The sequence below is a fragment of the Oreochromis aureus genome, linkage group 14 (genome assembly GCF_013358895.1).
Source record: "Oreochromis aureus strain Israel breed Guangdong linkage group 14, ZZ_aureus, whole genome shotgun sequence".
Taxonomy (NCBI): Eukaryota; Metazoa; Chordata; class Actinopteri; order Cichliformes; family Cichlidae; genus Oreochromis; species Oreochromis aureus.
Window position 1 is genome coordinate 18,755,799 of NC_052955.1, and position 20,396 is coordinate 18,776,194.

Below are 20,396 nucleotides of genomic sequence, written 5' to 3' on the forward strand. Positions count from 1 at the left end.
TGGCAGCTGTCAGTCAAAATGCACGCATGCGTGCGCCCATTCATGTGCACGCAAGCACTCACACACACTTCCACTAAAATAAATTCATACATAAAGATAACAGCTATGTTGTATGACAGTTAACAATGTATAATTACCCCTCCAAAATCAAATACCATTAGAAGGTAATTTTACAGCAGTGGTCTTTGACGCATTCTTATGAAACAGTATCTGTATTTTAGGTGATTTGTTTGTGGTCTCAGACTTAAATTTTAACATGTTTCAGGCCTTTAAAACATAGAATATCACTTGGAAAACTTATTAGTGAAAAGTGGGATGTGCTCAAACCACTCCAGAAACTAGCCAAACCTTTGCACTCAAAAAGATCAGAAGCGTAAATGAGCATCTCTAAACATCACAACCTTAATAAAGGTAGGATTTATTTAACTAATATGTTTCTCACTGAAATTCTCACTATTCTCATTTCAAAGTTTTATCTCTGTTTGCTGAAATGAAACACCAGCTACATGTTAGCCGTTTCTGCACGCAAGGAAAAATAATGCATGATCTGGTCTGTTGTCTCAGATATTCATTTTTTCCCGGAGAATAAAATGTATCCACTTTTTTAATTTTCCGAATTTCACTTGATCAATAATTCAATTTTGTCTTAGGTGTACCTTGTGCTTAATGCTAGCAACTGAATGTTAGCCTGCTAACATGCTAATCTAGTGAAAAAATGCTGAACCTAGCCACTCAGGCCTACACACTGGCAACACATCTGGCAACCACCGTTCACTAGGGTGAAATGTGTATTTCCTTGCTTAGTGTGAGGGCTTGCTGGAGATTGCTGGCAGTTACTATGAAATGGCTTGCTACAGCCTCAGTCGTGCAGGCTTAGAAACTGGTCAGCAACCTCATGGTAACCACTGTTTGCCTGCCGGTTTGGTGACTGGTTGTGGGATGTTGTTTGGATGCCCTGGTGTGAAGCTGGTTGCAAAGATGTAAACAGTACTACATGGAAAACCTCATGGCAATTGCTTTAGTTGCTAACTGGTCACTAGAAATGCCTGTGGTTTATATGGAAGAAGTCTCCCTCTTCTAGCTGTATAAAAATTTTAAAAATTGTAACCCAAACCAGAAACAGAGTCCAATTATTCACCCGCATGTTGTGACTTTCGAGCAGCAAGGCACAACTTTTGCTTTCAATGTGAATTTGTTCTTCCAATTCTGAAAAAAATCAAACCTTAATTTAAAATTTCACTATAGCTTAGAGAGTAAATGAGTATTTACAGACAAGTTGGCATCTTCCATGCATGTACAGGTGACCACTGCAATCTGCTAGCAACCAAACCAATTTCAAGGAGGTTTTTGGTAAAACGTCTTAATTCCAATCAAATTAATCGAATGACATTCAAATATATCTTAAAGATATACATTTAAATATAAATATGTGTAGATGCAGATATAAATGTAAATATAAATTTCTTTATGTGGCAGAAAAATAGGTATGGCTGTTAGGTAATGAACAAGGAATCTCTTGGGGTGTGTTGTAGTGTCTGGCACTGGGATTCTGTGGGCTTTTTAGGCGGGGCATTCATGGAATGGGGCTGCTCTGGCTCTAGAGAATTTATGGGCTGGATCACTACCTTTAGGTCTTTGCCAAGGCACTGACCCAATGCCATGACAAAGACCATGCATCATTGCGAAAACCTGGGCAGTCATGCAGGTTTTGTTGTCTTGCAGTGGGATGCTATTTTGTGGCGGTGGTGTTGCTGTTTGGGATTTACATGTGGTGTGCATCTGTGTTTAAGTGTTTAGTTCATGTCAAAGTAACATTCATGAATGCGATGAATGCCCAAGTCATCCCAGGAGAACATTGTGCTATATTAAGATTATTAATTTTATTCACTTTGTGGTTTTTGATCATGCAAAGATACTCACATGATCTTTCACTTAACACAGCTCATACATTTTTGCCTCCACAGGTTGACGTGTTACACTCCTGTTAAAGTGCCTAATCCTCGCCCTGCTGTTCATTGGCCTTGACATTGTGAAGACCTTTGGACTGCTGCTCCACGAAATTCCATATCTGAGCACTCCGAAGCATTTACAACCTCTGCTCTTCATCACACCATGTCAGGAGGCTGTGCGTATGTGTGTTTGTAGATGCACTCTGTGTTCAGACATCTTGTATGCATGTCAGTGTTGTTCATTGTTATTGTTGTGGGTTTATTTGTGTGCTCAGCCATGTTCTTGAGTGTGTTCACCTGCATCTGGGCTCCTGTGAATGTGCATGAGTGTACAGCTATCACAAACACACGCACACACCCAAAACACGGACACACACACACACATATCTCTATTAGCAGTATAGTAGTGTTAACAGTGTTCTGCCATGCGTGAACCTCCCCACCTTTCCCTCATATCTATGCAAAGCTGGGGTCCTGTCAATCAGTCACCTTGGTGACATAGAGCCCCACCTCCCCAATTAGAGCTGACAGGGCAGGATTAGGAGGGGGGCGGGCCCCCACCGACCTGCCTACGTGTCAATCACGCGCCGGGCATCCACACGCCTGTTTACTGTCAGATCCCATCTCCGTCTGTCAGACTGCACGGCAACCGTCGCCCAGGGAGGAGAGGAGGAGGGTTGTGGGAGAAGGAGAGGGGGGAGGAGGAGATCTGATCGGAATTAACTATGCTTCTCCCCACAGACCGGCCGTGCTTTTAATTCATGAAAGGGATGAGAGGAAAGTGGGAAGAGAGAGGGAGTGATGGAGGGAGGAGAGCATTTAAAACCCAGAGCAGGGCCTTCTTTAGAAGTTTTCAGAGTGATGTTTCTTCTCTCCCTGACAATCACTTTTCTCACCCCGACTCTTCCACCCGTCTTTCTCCCAGACTTCTTCACTCAGCGATACCTTAGTGGCGATATTGTTGTAAAGTTTTTTTTTTGACCCCGGCTGTTTTTAATTCACCCAAATGGGTGTTTGTATTTTTCGACTCAGAGAGTTAAGGTCAATTTTATTTAGTTCTGTACATGCTCATGCAAATTTGTGTCTCTGTTTCAGTACATGTCTTGGGGTTAGGGTCCTGCCTACACACCTACAGTAAGTGAATACATAATGCAATTCTGCTTGTCAGATTGTGTGGTCTAAAGCAGCGTCACGCATTTAGAGTTCACACAATGCTAATGAGTGTGTGTTTGTGTGGCTCTCTGTTCACTTGCCTGTGTATATTTCTTCTTTTTTGGGTCTCTGGTGGTGCCCTACCTTTGACCTTGTTGCCCTTACTCTAATCCTTTAGCAAATGAGGACTGTTTGGGGCTAAAGAGGGGGTTTGAGGGTCTGCATCAAGACACTGTTTTAGGATTAGAGGAGCAGATTGAAGGTCTTGGGGGTTATTAGGATAGAAGAAGAGGGAAACAATAGATTGTATTGGAGGAGGAGGAAGGATGTCATCAGCACTGTGCCTGTCACTGACGTTATTATATCTCACACAACAAGGATGTGTTTCTGACTCCCTCATTTTTGTTTATGTGTCACTTAGCAGAATCAAAATGTGCTTAATTCCTTTTAGTCAAATTTTCAGAAAGTTACAGGATCATTCAAAATACTCTTTTTCTAGTATAGAGAGCTCCAATATGTGGCCACTTTTCAGCAACTTTCACCTATTCACTTATAGTCAACATTCCTAACATGATTCATATGTTTCCATATGAGCTTAACCTATTTTTGCTTGATATTATTACAGTATTATTACATTATTACATGTCTTTGACTGCCATATTGTTCTTGTAATCATGCCTGTGTGAACTGCTGATATGCATCATGAAAATGTGATCATATTTAGACCAAATACATGCAAATACATCTCTGGCATATCTCAGTTAATTGCCCATAACTCATAGATCATAGGTTTGGCATCAGTTTTGTTTATTAGATTCAGTGGAGATTGGATCTGTTAAAAACAACTTCACATTTTTCATCTTGACATCGCCGGTCACCTGTTGGTTTGTGGTTTGTGCACGTTGCAGCCTCAACTTTCATTGACTGGTGTTGTCGCAGTTTACACAGCAAAATGCATTGTGCAAAGTATATGTGGCCACTGCACACACTGACACATGAGTGGCACAGCAGGCCATATTATTTATTGAGGTAATTCCATTAAAAATATTTAACAAGACATATAAGCTACAAACTTGATCCAATTTTAAGTTCAGTGACAAAAGAAGGCAGCTAGACTGTTTTGGCATCCACCTGCCACTTAAGGGGAAACCCTAATAATGCAAATAATAATTTGTCAAATTTAAAACATTTATAAAACAATTACCCTCCTTTATAAGTATGTTTTTTTGTAATTTGCTTTTAACCTGCTTATTTCTGCTCAGAGGTATTTGAACATTTGTGGTAATAGACTGTGTGAGCATTTGGGCATCTGGAGTTTGTGGCTCCTCGGCATTGACCCAAGAAGGTTGCTGCTTGGTTTCTAGCGTATGCTTCTGCAGTCTCTTTCGCTCTGCAAAATATATATATATATATATGTACATATATCTCAGATATATTCAGGGTGAATTAACAAATGCTTATTTTGAAGAAACTGTTTGTCAGCTATCATGCCATGTGCTGCTGACAGGCATAGATGCATCCTGTCATTTGTGCCGATAACCGTATGCTCTTGGTGTTTGTTGGTAGCAGGCGTATGTGGGTTAAACATGTTTGCGTGTGTCTGTGTGTGTGCGTGTTTGCATTTGAGATGCGTTGCAGGCTTGTGTCTGAGATGCAGCTCAGGTGTCTGTTGGTGTCTGTTGAACGACCTCGCTGCAGGGAACAGGCTATCAGGCTGAGATGGAGGCTATCATGTTAATTACTTTACACACACCCTGCCAGCCAAGCGTGCAACACAAGTGCTGAGCTCACACACACACGGACACGTACACACAAACGCACTGGCACACGCACCTGAGTACATACACAATTAAGCGCGCACACTGATACACACAAAATCATCCGTCTTTTCCTTTCATTTTGTCGTTTCTCTGTCTTCCTCCCTTTCGCTGTTTGAAGGCCTTGGACATCAATTCCCTTTTGCTTTCAAGAAAGATTGTTTTATATTCTAATCAATTCAACTCTGTCCTGTGAAATTAATTGACATTCATTCAATGATTTGAAATTCCTCCGAGGCTGTTCTTTTGTTTCAGCCTGTCAGTGAGCTGCAAGTGAGATCGGGCTAAATGTTTTGTCATCTCACACTCCAGGGTAAGCTGCTCCAAAGCATGAGCTCGAGGTCAGTTTAACCTCCTCACAGTCCCGTCTCCCGCTGCCTTTACAGTTTGTGAAGGGGATAGGGGAGGGGGATTCGGAATCAGAAACTTGGGTGAAGCCCATTCTTCAGTGGCAGCCTTCATATGTCTGCTCAGGACTATATTTTTTCAGAATCATGTCAGGGGTTTGAAAGGAGGTGTCCGGCGCGCCCGGGCCGAGGAAACGGAGGAGCGGTATTGGCTGGGGCAGGTTGATGCCTTTAGTTAAATGATGGTGGCACGCAGAGGGATTGCTTTGGGAAGTTGTCATCCATCATGATTTTAGAATGACTCAAAGCTGCGCTCGGCTTTTTGGGGTTATGGTCTGGGATCTGTGATTGATGTGAAATGTGTGTGTTTGTTGTGTGTTGGAGAGTGGAGTAAAAAAGAGACTGTGTTTATTTATTTGCTAAAATAAGTGAAGATTGCTCTGTAGTTAAAAACTTCTTCTGGAGAAGTTTAATTTCTTCTCTTTTTGTTTGTTTTATTTTGTTAAAGAAGCTGATGGATTAAAGTCACTCAAAATCAAATGATAACGACTCCCACAATGTGGCAAATTGTCTATACCTACTCAATGTTAAACGCAGTTCATCGCGTGCCTTTTCCTGTGCGTGCATCTGTCCGCTATTGCATTTCTTTAAGCTGAAGCATTTTGCCTGTCTTTTCCTTTCTCCTGCTTCTTTTTCCAGGTCCAAGTCTCACCCAAGTTAATTCTTCAATTAGTGCGATCCCAATATTCTGGAGAGATCATGGAGAGGGGCTCTTCCAATCAATGTCCAATTAGCCAGGCTCTCAGAGAAGACGGGGGATGACCGCTCAAGCAGTTTTAGAGAAGACAGGGTTAGGGTGAAGGCAGAGGTTCAGAGGAGAAGGTGGAAAAAGGAGGGAATGGGGGCAGCATGAAAGAGCGCTTAAAAGATGGCGAGAAGAAAGGATTCAAAGTCTGTAAGTGGGTGGGGGTGAGAAGGGAGCATTGGGGTCTGAGGAGGTGGGTGTAGATGTTAGATGCTCAATCAAGTTGTGTGAGGACAGTGTAATTAATCCATTGAAGATGTCTGATTGCAGATGACTTTGGGAATACCAGAGTGGTGGCTGGGCCTGAGGGAAGGGGAAGGGGGAGGGCCGGAACAAGATGGATGCGGGGATGCAGGGAGTGGAAAAGCGGAAGGGCAAACACAGAGAGAGAGTGAGATTAATCGAGACACGGGAGATACAGTACCTTTTAAATGAGAAGGATGAGTTTCAGTGACAATGTAAAAAAAAAAAAAAAAGTAAAAAAAAAAAAGGGGGGGGGGGAATTGATCATGTGCGGGTTAGGTCGAACCATCACTCACACCGTGGGGGATAAAGACCTCCACCACCAGAAGTCACATGTATGTAAAGGAAGAAGCACGAGGCTTGATGCTCACTTAACCCAGACTTTCTCGCTGCTGAAACACTTTCCTACGAGATAAATGGGTGTCTATCCTGTTCTAATGCTAATATGCTTTTAAGGTACTATTAGCTGGCAGAGGTTTGCTTTTATTTAATGGACTATTAATTTGTTTGAATGCATTTTGTCTCTGTGGCTACAGTACAGAGTTGTCTTGGCTTAAGCTCAGCTCTTGAGCGGCACGTGATTTACTTACCCAGAGCTATTTGGAGGCTAAGCCTTTATAATCTAATTAAATTTGATAAAGCTGAGCAATCATTAGAATATTATGGTGAGTACTCATCATACTGATAAGGTGATTTAGTTCTATTGTTATTGAATATATTTATTAAGGGGTTTTTTTGCATTCCTGTTGGAATATGTTTCAGACTGCATACACTTTGTTGCAGAAGCCCGTGTGGGTTATAGAAAAGCAAATGTTTGTTGTTTTCACAAAGACCGTGATGGTAAACTGTGACGGATTTTCAGAAGGCATCAGTTCATGCGCAGGCTGGTAGAAATTGCTGACAAAAGTTGGAGCCTCAAAATGTTTGACTTCTTTCATGGCAGAGAAGATGGGCTGAGTCAAAGGCCCCTTTTCCTCTCTTGACAGCTCACTTCAAATGTGTGTACACGTGGACAAACGGCATTGTCTGTAGTTAGGAAGATAGTGGTTTACGTCTACTACTTTTGTTAGAAATGGTGTTCTTTATGTTGATTTTATAACTCTTTCTTTTTCTATTCAGATATCTGGATTTGTTTTTTCCCCTGTATTTTTCTAAGCATGCTGTGATGGCTGGACTAGAAAAGTCTTGTACTGAACTTGCTTAATATAACAAATTGAGTTTAAATGAAACAACTGCTCTGAGTCTCCCTACTTTCAGCTTTGACTTAATTGCTATGTTTATATTGAATGAAAAATGTAACAATTGCATAATTTCGGGACTTTTGGGGAAGTGCAAAATAGCAAGTTAAATACCCATTTAAGACTCATTTTTCAACAACATTTGAATGAACTGGAATTACTTGCCACTCACTAAAACATTCAGAACTTGTAGTAATGCAAATAAACTCCCGTCTCTGCACTTGTGCTCTGAAGGTTTTGTGTTTCGGACCAAAACAGACTTCTCAACATGTCTCAGAATGATATTCTATGTGTGACGTGTGCACAGTGAAGATCTCTGCAGAACCATGCAATCGATGTAGAAGTCAGAATGCTTTCACTTAATAGTAATTAATAATTTAATAGTATTTTTTATTCATCAGTTAAAATCAGATATAGATACACTCGTTGAATTCAGAATTATTTTAATTAGAATGACCAGGTCCTGGTTTTGGTCCATGTGTATGTAATAGCATCAGACAAGTTGCTGCAGATTTGTCAGCTAAACCACTTTGAGATTATTTGAGTTTTGTGACACGGCACATTATCCTTGCATGAAGCAGCCATCATAAGATGGGTAGACTGTGGTCATAAAGAGATGGACACAGTCAGCAAAAATGCTCAGGTAGGCTTTGGCATTTAAACAATGCTGAGTCAGAAAAAGGGACCCAAAGCCAAGAAAATATCCCTCACACCATCCAAATGGCACAACAGAAATCAAAGCTCATTAGACGAGGCAATTTTCATCCAATCATCAGTTGCCCAGTTATGGTAACCCTGTGCAAATCATAGCCTCAGTTTCCCGTTCTTACCTGACAGGAGTGGTATGGGGTGGGCTCCTCTTCTTCCAGGTTTGACATGCTGTGCATTCAGAGATGCTCTTCTGTATCCCTTGATTTTAACGAGTGGTTATTTGAGTTATTCTTTCCGTCCTCTCATCTCGTTGCAGTATGGAAATTTTATTCTGAACAATGACATCTACAAAGCCCAGAGAACTGCCACGCACTGGATGGTTTCTCTTTTTTGGACCATGCTCTGTAAACACTAGAGATGGTTGTGTGGAAAAATCCCAGTAGATCAGCAGCATTTTCTGAAATACTCAGACTATCCTGCCTGGCACCAGCAATTGGGTTTAAAGTCATTTAAACCTTTTTTTCACCTTTCTTCCCTATCTGCTCCAGATAGACTTGTGCATAGATTTCTTAACCTTCTTGCCATCCAATTTTAATTATTTTCCCATATAATAACTGCATGGTCAGTTGACTGGTAGTCTAATAAAACATAAATACCCTCAAATAACCTTGAAAGTTCTTAGTTAAGCAAACAGAATACATTTTCAGTCAAGAAAACTGAGTTAAACTGTAGACACCTCCAATAAAAGTCCTTTTTGCAAGTAAGATTGCAAACACAAAAATGTATTAAGTGTTATGTTTGCAAATTCACAGCTTTTGTTTGCTGAATCTTTTAGGCTGGCAGAAGTAAGATGGGCCTCTGTTGGCTGGTGACAACTTGGCAAGGGCTCGAGAGATAAAAAAGAAATATGTCTTTCCCGGTCTTTACACCTTCACAGATAACTGTACAAAATCAATCCAGGTATACATCAGTTTAAAGCTTTAGATAAACATTTGATTCCATTTATTTTACTTGCAATAAAACATTTTACAGTAGAGCGACTACAGCTTTGATCTGCAAAACCATTCTGTTTGGTTACATACTAAAGACATAAAATATTGCCACAATAGCTGAAGGCCAGAACTCGAATTGCATTAAAATTCTAATTTTAACTACAGAACTTAAACAATGTGATCGTTGCAGACTTACAGACTGCACAGTACATTTGTCCAATTGCTGTCACCATCCAGTAAAGATAAGGTAATAAATGAACACTTTTCCCCTCCAGAGCACTGCACAATATAAAATAAGATTAAATTGGATGTTTTGATTGGGCTGTGCTCTCCATTTTCTGTCCTGTATTCATTTACAGCAAGAATGACATTTAATAATTAATGCAAAAATGCTGGCTTTAATACATTCAATGAATTATTGAAAATGAATATGATACTATTTAGTGGATTGCTTTTTATTTATCTGCATGCTTGGAGTGGCCAAGAATTATTACAATCACCATGGCAGCAAAAAGGGACTCAGTTTAGCTTTGCACTCGACTGCGACACTGACTTGTACGACAAAGTTTACACTTTCGTGACTCAGTTTTGTAGAAAGCTTTTATTAACCCTCACGATAGTTCTATAAATAAATTACCATTTTAATGCAATAATCTAATGATTACTGAAATGAATGTGCACGATGTGTGTGCGCAGACATGTTTCAGACGTTGATAACAGCAAAGAGACCGAAACTCGTGTGTGAATATAAATCCATTTATTTGCTGTGTTTTATACATTTTCTATTTTACTGGTAGATAAAACTAACTGTCATTTCAGAAAGTCTTACAAGTAATTTCACACATAGAGTTATGGTAAAAAGAAAGTTCACTCTGTCAGAGCTAAAGTTTGACATATCAGGGCGTAATAGAAAGTCATCCAGTGCTTTTAAGGGCTTTTAAAGAAAATAAAACCTCACACGAACAACAACACATGCCATGTTACATCATTATTTATTTAACAAAAACTAAACCAAAATGCAGAAGCTGTGTTAAACATTAGCTTCACCCCATGATTCAGTAGCTTGCTGAAGCACCTTTAGCAGTACTAGCTTGAAGTAATTGATCTGTGTGCCTTTGTGAAGTCATTTTTGGGCCACTCTTCTTGAGGTTTGCAGGTTTACACACAACTTTTTTATTAGATAACACGGCGACAGGACTGGAAAGTGAGGGGAGGACGAGCAGCAAAAGGGCCTCAGGTCAGAATTGAACCAGGCTGTTTCATTTAGCCTTGCAGCATATAGTTGCCTGCTCAGCCTGTGTGCTAAACCAGCACCCATGCACAGCTCTCTTAAGGTTCCTACTCAGCATTTCAATCAGGTTGAGGTCTGGGCTTTGACTAGGCCAATGCAACACCTAGATTCTTTTCTTTTTCAGCCTTTCTACTGTGAATTTGCTGCTGTGCTTGCAATCACTGTCCTGCTGCATGATATCATTTTGGGCCAAGCTTTAGCTGTCACACAGATGGCCTCATATACTTTGGTATACAGAGGAGTTCATGGTTGACTCAATGACTGCAAGGAACCCAGGTGATGTGGCTGCAAAACAACCCTGCTACTTTACAGTCTTACTTCAGAAGAGGATATACAGAAAGAGTATGCTACATTTCAACACTGCTTTGGCTTTAGTTTTTCGGGAGATAAATAATAACTCAGAGTACTGTGTTATATGTTATTGATAAGATCTGCTAAAGACCAGATGATTTAAAAAAATATCCTGAAATGTAAAACCTTAGAAATAAGAGGTTCTTTTGGCCATCACTGTAAGTAAATTCAAGTCCACATGTATCATCATACAGTACAATTTTTACATCAGTGCCATTAAAAAGAAACCTGTTAAAGCATTTCCTAATCTCAAGAGCACCTATGAGATACAAAAAATTACATCCCCTTGAATTTAGTTTGGGTGGAACAATGGTGAGGTAGTTTGAATCTGGGCAGCATCCTTTCTGTGTGGAGTGCATGCTCTCAATGGGTGCTCCGGCTTTCTCCCACAGTCCAAAGACTTGCGTGTTAGACTAATTGTCAGTCTGGCTGTAGGTATGAATGTGAGCATGAATGGATGTTTGTCTCCCCGCGTTAGCCCTGTGACAGATTGGCAGTCTATCCAGGGTGTTCCCCGCCTCTCGCCCTATGACAGCTGGGAGTGGCTTCAGCCCTGTCGTGACCCTGAAATGGATAAGTGGAAGAAAATGGATGAATGTTGGGTATACATCCAGAGGATTTGTAGTCCATTTATTTTGTGAGTGTTTTGCTTTTGCCTCATTGCATAGCAAGTTGATATTTCCGCCACCGCTTAAAAAGCAACAAGCCTGTGAATTCTCTGCAGTCTTGCTCCTAAGCTGTGACTCCTCTCCTCTTCAACAGGCGTGTTTTGATTACTTGAATAGCAAAACTAACACGTCACCTTAGTCATTACAACAAAAACATGATCTGAGTACTTTAACTCATTATAGGAACTTGTTGAATCCATCCAGATCACGACACAGGACGTCGTTTCAATACTCACTATCGTCCCTCGTGGCTTGATCTGTAGGACTCTCTAGTTTGTGAACGGCATCATTTCTGTGGGCCACGAGGTCCTGAGAAAAGCTAAAGAGAAAAGATGACAAAATAGAAATTAGTAGAGAGAAAGATAAACAGTAAGATGACAGTTCGAGATAGAGTGATAGGAATATACAAGAAGACTGCAGAGAAAATCATCCAGAGTGGAGAAAAACAGTGACAGGCAGTGGCAGAGTGGTGGGAGAAATGTAACAGACAGACTCAGGGTGAGCGAGGGAGAGGGAGACAGGCAGAGACAGACAGAGGGAGAGATAGACGAGCTGCGTGAGGATGCAGAGAGTGTCCCCCTCTCTCGGCTGCTGCCAGAGGCAAACAGACAGCCTCTCTGCTGGTGGAATGCTAATGCAACAAGCTGCTCCTCTCTTGTCTTCCCGCCCTTCTTTACCTTTCTTCTTCTTTAACTCTCCTCTGTGCAGAAAGTTTAGAGCCTAAGACAAAAGCATAGACTTTGATAATGGAGACCCCAACCGTTTCATATTATTTGCACTTTATATCGCGCCTGATTTGAACAACCACGCCGATCCGTATTCTCTCTGGAAAGATTATTTTTTGGGGGCTAGTTAGTTGTACGTGGACGTGAGCGTGTTGAGGAGAATCTTAGATGAGTTGTTTTTTTCATCTCTCTTCGTCTTCTCGCCACCCCTGTGTCATACACTGACATCATGTTTGTCTGCAGCTCAGTAACTATGGCTACTGTGGTGTCACTTGTGTGTGTGTGTGGGTAGGTGGGTGGGAGGTCAACATATCAGTGGGGCAGTCGCAGGTCAGTCTGTCAACCTCTCTCTGTCTGTGTCACTGCTGGCTGACCTTTGACCCCCAGCTCTAAGACTCGGTCCAACCGGAGAGACACAAAGCAGTTTTTTTTTTCCGCGACGATAAATGTCTACTGGCATTATCTTCCAGCCACTTTGTTCTTCCATCATTTAAGACGTTCACATTACGCAGAGAAATGGCCGCAAGTAAAAGACAGCGGTTATTTGTCCTCCGGAACTCCAGCGCATTGCCCTGCTGTGGCGACGGTCATCAGTTCTCAACTTTCAGGCAGGACATAACCTTGAGTGGAGCAAGTGGGTTGAGCACGCACCCCCCCACCCCTTACTCTACGCCCCGACACGAAAAACCACACTCACACACCCTCACGGTCTGTCCGCCGGTGTGTTTGTCTGTCTGCGGGGAGATGGCAGGTTCTGAGAAATGGTGGCACGCTCTGAAGTGCGATCCATTTAGATAGCAGCGAGGTTCTCTCCCCGTGCACATGCACACACTTAGCTAAACACACACCGCGCAAGACACCCAGACACAGACGAGCATGCGTGCGCTTCCAAACACACAAAACGGTGTGCACACGGGCACAAAGAAACAGAAACAGATCTCCCTGCTCCATATACCCACACACACTCACACACACACACTATATGCAGCAGTCTCTTGACATGCACTTGCTTGGTTGACAAGTCATCTCAGATAAGCTTGAGTGGCAGGTAGGGAGTGTTGACTACCAGTGTGTGTAGAACACTCTGCTCGATATCACAACCTTATGATTATTGTGTAGTATTTATTTAATCAGATTTATATTATTTACTTCTAAAATAACAGGAACCCATTTCTTAACAGATATGGAGGATAGTATTTTTTTTCCTCATCTCGCGCTTACTGTTCAGTTCATGTGGTATGGGGTTTATTTATTTTTTTCCCTCTGTTTCATTTTGGTTGTTAATTTCCCTGCCACCTTTTTCTATCTCAGTTCAAACATATTGCACTGCCTCCGTCATCTAGAGAGAATCTTGTCAGTTTTTTGGCAGCAGATGTATGTTCAAGCTATATTTTGAGGATTCAGGCCTTGTATACCCTCTCGCATTCACTCCTCCTCTCTGCGCTCCTCTCTATCCCCAGGCCTCCCCGTGCTCCATTCCTCTATTTTCTTATCTACTTTCTTCTCCTACTTGCTCCTCTATGTCATTGCCAAATCTCTCCTGTCTGCTCTTCTCTGTCTTCTCCTCTCCCTCTCTCCTAACTCTCTCCATTTCTTTTACGCAGCCTCTTCTCTCTCTATCAGTCTCTCTATTCTGTGACTGCTCTTGCTGGTCCCCCTGTGGCACACCGTGTCGTGTCCCTAATTTATTTATAATTAGTGCTCTTTGTCGGGATGCGTCGGGAATGTTAAAGTACACGCCACCTCGCTCTGGATACAAATGGGCTGATGTTCCTCCATCCTTTCTGCCCGCCCCAGCTGCCCCACCGACACGGCCACTGGGATGGACAGATCTTACATCTCAAAGCCAGACACAGGTTCTTAAAATTATAACGACTCCACAGAGAAGGAAGCTGTGCGCTGCAGGAAAAAAAAAGTGCTATTTTAAACTTGGGCTTTAAAAATGTGTTAGAACATGTCAGTGAAATTCAGTTTGCACTAAATTTTTGTACTCACTTTTAAGAAGTGAGTGCACATTTCTTAAAATCAACAAAGGAGAGAGGGCTGGCGGCTGCACTGCAATCAAGAAAAATATGACTTGATTGTGCAACATATTTGAAATTCTTATCTGCGCAGATCTTTTTTCAATTGTTCTGAGATAAAAATGACTTAATAGGAGGGAGAGTTTGCAGGCTGACTGACACCTGCTGAGATACAGATACACATTGTCAGTGCACTCACCTGTGCCGCACCTGAATGCAAAACAGAATAACAAGATTGGACAACATGTAATCTGAAAGTGTAATTTATTAAACATCCTGTTGAATTTTAATGGCCATCACTTGTAAAGTTGACTTGTTTTGGGGATTCGAACCTCACAAAAAAAAAGACAAAAAAATCCCCCACAAAAAAAAAAAAACCACGGTATTTTTTTATCACACCACATTAATGTCAATGCCATCGTCAGACATAACGTGCACGACCAGATGTGACGGGGCTGACAGGCTTGCTGTGTGTGTGTGTGTGTGTGTGTGTGTGTGTGTGTGTGTGTGCGCGCGCACGCGCGTGTGTGTGTGATCAGCCAGGAAGAGCTTTTGTCCTTGGGCTGAGAGGGCACCTGGCTCCTCTTCCTGTCCTTGTGATCTCTCTGTTCCTTCTCTCTCGTGCCGCTCTATCCTTTCTCTATCTGTCTCTTTCTCTCTTCCCCCAGCTCGGATCCCTTCATCCCCCCATCTCGCTCACTCCCTCTCCTCTGCCCAAGGCGATGCCGTCCTGCAGGCTTTGATCAGGGGGCCAGGGAGGAGAGAGGAAGTGGGTCAGAAAGTTGTGCTGGAGACTGCAGGAGAACAAGGCTGGAATATCGAGTAGGTGAGGCTGGGAGTGGGAGAGAGGGAGAGATGGGGTAATCTAGTGAGAAAGTGATAGAGCGTGAGAGGGTGAGATAGTTGGGGGGGAGAATAGAGGGAGGGTGCTGGTAAAGAGGAAGGGAGGAGGGGTGAAATGGGGCAACCGTGAGAGGTAGAGGGAGGAGTGGGGGCTGCCTGAACTAAACGAGTAGAAGCAGATAAAAAGAAAATGAAGAAAGCAACAGGAGGAGATAGAGGAGAAGGACGTGGGAAAGAAGAGGTGTCTTCATTTACTGAGAGGAGAAAAAAAAGACAACACATTTGTCTTGAACGTGATGCTCAGCATTTAAACAGCAGGTTGGAGGATAAGGCCCTGTTTTAACTAATCTACACAGTGCAGGACAGATAGTTCAGCCCAGTGTGTCTGCATGTATGCGCAAGCCTATGAATATGTGTGTGTGTGAATACAGGCAGTATAGCCCTGACTGTGGCTCTTTGTTTTTTTTTCTATAGATCATTAAGATGCAAGCTTTATTAATATTCAGATCAAACCATTAATATTCACAGAGTGTTTCTGCTCTCCTTGTGTCGTCAGCTCACCTGGGACCGGGGAGGGCAGAGGAGGAAGAATGGAGGCGTGAGGAAGGGGCAGATGGGAACAGGGGGCAAAAAGAGGAGTTTACAGGGTAAATCAAGGAGGAGAAATACAAGATGATTGTCGAAGAGGAGAAAGGTGAAGCAGCGGTGATGACTGCATGTGACTTAGGAGGGAAGGGGAGCAGAAAGTACAGTGGAGGTGGTGGAGGTCCTGCAAAGGGTTGGGCGTATTGTGATGGACAATCTGGCCGTGCGGGGCTGTGGGGCGGGGTTGGAAGGTTGGGGTGTTTGGAGGCTCTACCACTGGGACCGTGAGGTGAGAGGGGTGAGGGATTTTAGAGGAGAGATTGGAAGCTTTGGGGTTTTGCTTGTGGAGTAATTGGGCCAATGGGAGGCTAACCATAAACATGCACACACACCAGCACTCATATATTAAAAAAACACACACATGTCAATTGCACTTTGTTACATTTCTATATTTAAAAAAATCACAGCTATTCACAGTCATGCATGTAAATACATATTTTGATTTTATCAAGGCAAATAATAGCTGCAGAGGTACTCACCAATCACTGATCTGTGCAAACCACTTATACATGTATGCATGCAAACATTAATGTTACATAGAAAACATAAAGAGGTGCACACCTTATGGGGGCTTCATTTAATTGTTTGAAATCAGTCGCAATGTCTTACGCTTGTTTGTGAAATACCGAAGCAGCAAATCATCACAATTAAGATGCAAACATGTAAGACAGTGGCTTTATTTATGGTTGAGAAACAAACAATTAATTATCGAGTGCTGTCAGTTCATTTAATCAATTATTGACTAATTCTTTCACCTCTACTCACATTTATGTGAATACGCGCACTTTATTATCTCTTGTATGCATACATGTACCCCCCTCACGCACACATTAATACACACAGCAGGCACTCCAGTCAGCTACAGATACACTCAGGCATGCACAAAAGCGGACAGCAAATTAAAGTGGTAATTACTTTTAAGCCCAGAAAGGTGAAGGATTGTATGGCAGGGAGCAATGGGTCACTGTTGAATAGAGAATAGCGATGCAGGCAGACAGTGTGAGAGGCAGATATGCATCTCAATGAAATATGGAGGAGCATATTCAACAAAAAGAAGAAATGGCTCCTTAATGGCCACATGCCCTCAAAGAATTATTGTCTGATAGATTTGGAATATTATCTACTCTGTGGCAGTTATCTTCAAACACCCTTTTATGCCTTTTATGCGCTGCTGTATAGGGAAGGGAAAAAATGCAACCTAATGGTGTCATTTTGGTCTAATAAACACCAGTAAACTGTTGTTTATATGCTCAATTGTCGGATTTCCCCTTTAACAGTTGCTACTTGAATGTCAAGAAGAAACTACCTCTTAATTACTTAGAACAAGACTTGAAATGCTATAATTTCGCTTTTACAATTATGATCAGTAGCAGAAGGTGACTATTATCCAAAAAATCAAAGATTTTTTATTTGGTGCATTTTGTTGATTAATCATTAAAGATCACACAATTAGTCATTGTCTGCACATTTAGATACTGTATGTTAAAATTCATTGTTTATATGCTTGGTTTATTTTTGGAAGTTTTCAGCAGAACAGCTTCATTTTCATTCAGTGCACAGACGCAGTGTGTTTTTGCTGCCAGTTTCACTGTGTTTACTTTCTACGGAAACAGAAAGTAGGGTGTGTTAGGTCAGAGGACACGTTATAAATCTCATCTGTCTTTAACATAAAACCGCCACAGGTTTTCTTCCCATTGTTTGTGACCTAAGCTTAAATAGCAGCCATAAGTTCTCTTTTTGTAAAGTAAAGTAAATAGTCGTCACCTATGATCCCTGAACAGAAGATGTTTTTTTATTTCCCAATAAATTTCAGCTGCATCTCATGTCAGAGTTTTTACGCCAAGTCAGATTTTGGGTTAAGAACGAACGTTTATGCTTTTAGTCTTTTCTGTAGCCTCACTTTCCTTCCTTCCTTGTTAAGATCCAGCCATGCAAAATATGATTTTTCAAGTGGTCTTAAACTGCAGAAACAGAAAATATACTCACCAGTCACTTCATTAGGTACACTTGTTCAACTGTTTGTTAACTCAAATGCCTAATCAGCCAATCACATGGCAGGAGCTCAAGACAGTCAAGACAAACCGAGTATCAGAATAGGAAAGAATAGTGACTTTATGTGACACTTCACAGCAAAGTGTGTAATGTTGTCTATTTCACACTTTGGCTCTCCAAAACGTGAAATGGACATGCATGCAGAAGTTACAGTACCAGCAGGAGGAGAGAATATATTTAAAGGCAAGAAGTCTCTAGTGAACAAGGAAGGTATGAAGTACATTCCAGAAATAATAAAGCTAGGCAGCTAATATGGATTTACATGTAAATGTGTTAGTAATGTCAGTTTAAGCACTTTTCCTTGATTATTTTGATATTGGCTTGAAATAAAATATCTCAGCAGCTTACTGTTACGTACTGCAACTGGTAAAGTGTCAAATGGACACAGTGGACCAGCGTGCCTATTACACGCTGTGTCATGATACTATGGTTGTTGGGGTCAGATGGGCAGGTCTGAGTATTTCAGAAACTGGTGATTTACCGGGACTTTTCCTGCACAACAGTCTCTAAGGTTGATAGGGAACGGTCTGAAAAAGAGAAAATATCCAATGAGCAGCAGTTCTCCGACTGAAAGTGCCTCACTGAAGTCCAAGATCACAGGACAAAGACCTCAATGTGAAGCCAGACTGGTTCAAGCTGAAGGGAAGGCAACAGTAACTTAGATTGCCACTTGGTAAACCGAGCAGGCCTTTGGCATTACATGTTTACAGTCCCGATCAAAGGTTTAAGACCACTTGAAAAATCATATTTTGCATGGCTGGATCTTAACAAGGTTCCAAGTAGAGCTTCAACGTGCAGAAAAAGAAATGGGAGTGAGACAAAACATTTTTTTGAGCACCCAATTTATTGCAGTTATTTTTCAAATGGTCTAAAACTTTTGATCAGGACTTTTTGAAAGAGAGAGATATTGACATTTTTCTTGGTTGGTGCAGCTGTTGTTAGGTTAGTTCTTAGCTGGACTGCAGCATGTGACAATTAAAAGCTACACTTCATCTCTTAGCAGTGCCTCACAGTCAAAGTACCCATGCATTTTACTCCTTGTTTATATCCCTCCATCTATTTTCTTAACACATTCATTTCACCTTTCTCTCTTCCTCACTCTGTTGTTGGGACTGCTGTCCCTCCTTCTGGACGTCTCCACAGCGGGTGCTAGCAGCAGCAGCCGCCTGTAAATGTGAGGCCTGGTTGCTGCTGGTACTACTACAGCTAACACGCCGGTTAATTTGACATGTTTTGCTCTATCTAGTTTTTAGTTTTAGTTTTTTAGTGCCATTTTTTCACCACTTCTTCCACATTAAACTTCCACAAGTTGCATCTGTGCACACTTAAGGTACAGGATGAGCCGGCTGCTTTAAGACGTGTGATTGGGCAATCCAGTGTCTGTAATGAAAATGAATGGGCTGCTGTCAGTGTTTGTACAGCCAGTGTGAACTGTGTTATAATAATAGGGGATAGTTTCTTGGTACACTTAGGATCTTTTAGTACCAAGTGTGCATCATGCAAGTTCCACAACCTTCCTGGTGCTTTATTGCTTACAGCAAAAATAACAGTTCTTCATGATTTAAAAAAAAGCTTGGTCTTTTAATGCATATGGTATATTTTTAGCCCTCTTCACAAGATATTTCCTTTATCACTGACCTGTCTGCACTGCTTTCCTGAAAGGGCAGTTTACTGTCACTACATCGAACTTACCACAGCCGATAGCATGTGTAGACAGGCGGAGAAACAAGGTCAGACATGGGTGTGACTGTCTCGTTGACTGCTACAGTCATTACACGCTATACCACTTGCATGTGAAGGCCCACACTTACAGAAACACACTGAATAAGGATTTTTTCCCCCATTTTTAGTCTTATTTATTCACCTGATTTAATTACATTTCTCATTCAGCAGGCCGTGTTAATTCTCCAGCTGCAGGTTGTGGTTTCTCTTATTTCCAGGAGCACCCTGATTTGTGCAGGGAACACCTGTAATGCTGCTCTGCGAGGCAAGCCTCTGGTACTAAACTCAGCCTGTGAGGGCTCACTGTCACAAACACAGACACACACACAGACACACACACACACACAGTCAGATATTCCCCTCAAGTCTCCTTCAAGGACGCCTGGGGAAGACTTGGAGGACAAAATCACACACTCCCTCTACCAGCATCTCAGACGCGCCGCACTTCTAATGCAGACAGAAAGCCTCCTCCAAAGAGACTAGGCACACACAGCTCTCTCCCGCGCAGACACACACTTAATCTTACACACACTCAGAGTTGTAGATACACCAATAGTCTGAAAGGCCTTACCACCTTTCCATCCATAGGAAAAGCAGGACAGTTTAGTCTGTGCCATTTTTCTTTCTTTTACTAATTCTTGCGCTTTCTTGCTCTCAGCTGTTTCAAGATGTTGTGTGTGTGTGAGTGTGTGTCTGTGTTTGCATGTGTGTGTGAGGTAGAGGGGGCTCTCTGGGACTCTTTGACGACCTCATTCACTCCCTTCTTCCCCCCACCCTGTCCGCGCCACAGTCGACATGCCCAACAATGAGGTTGGGGCGGGGGGGAGTCAGACAAAAAACCACTGAATGCGTCTTCATTTGCCTGAACTTTTCACACGTCTTTT

The 20,396-nt window shown here is 42.0% G+C and overlaps 1 protein-coding gene across 2 annotated transcripts in view; it reads left to right on the top strand.

Annotated features, from left to right (window-relative positions):
• Positions 1 to 260: 260 nt before the first annotated feature.
• The window catches only part of npas1 (neuronal PAS domain protein 1), a 59,937-nt gene continuing 39,801 nt past the window's right edge, over positions 261 to 20,396 (top strand). The window contains exons 1-2 of one of the 2 annotated variants that reach the window (XM_039622317.1): positions 261 to 411; positions 1,965 to 2,129. The gene's annotated coding sequence lies outside the window, so the exon portion shown is untranslated. The remainder of the gene's footprint in view (positions 412 to 1,964; positions 2,130 to 20,396) is intronic. The other variant, XM_039622316.1, reaches the window with a different exon arrangement.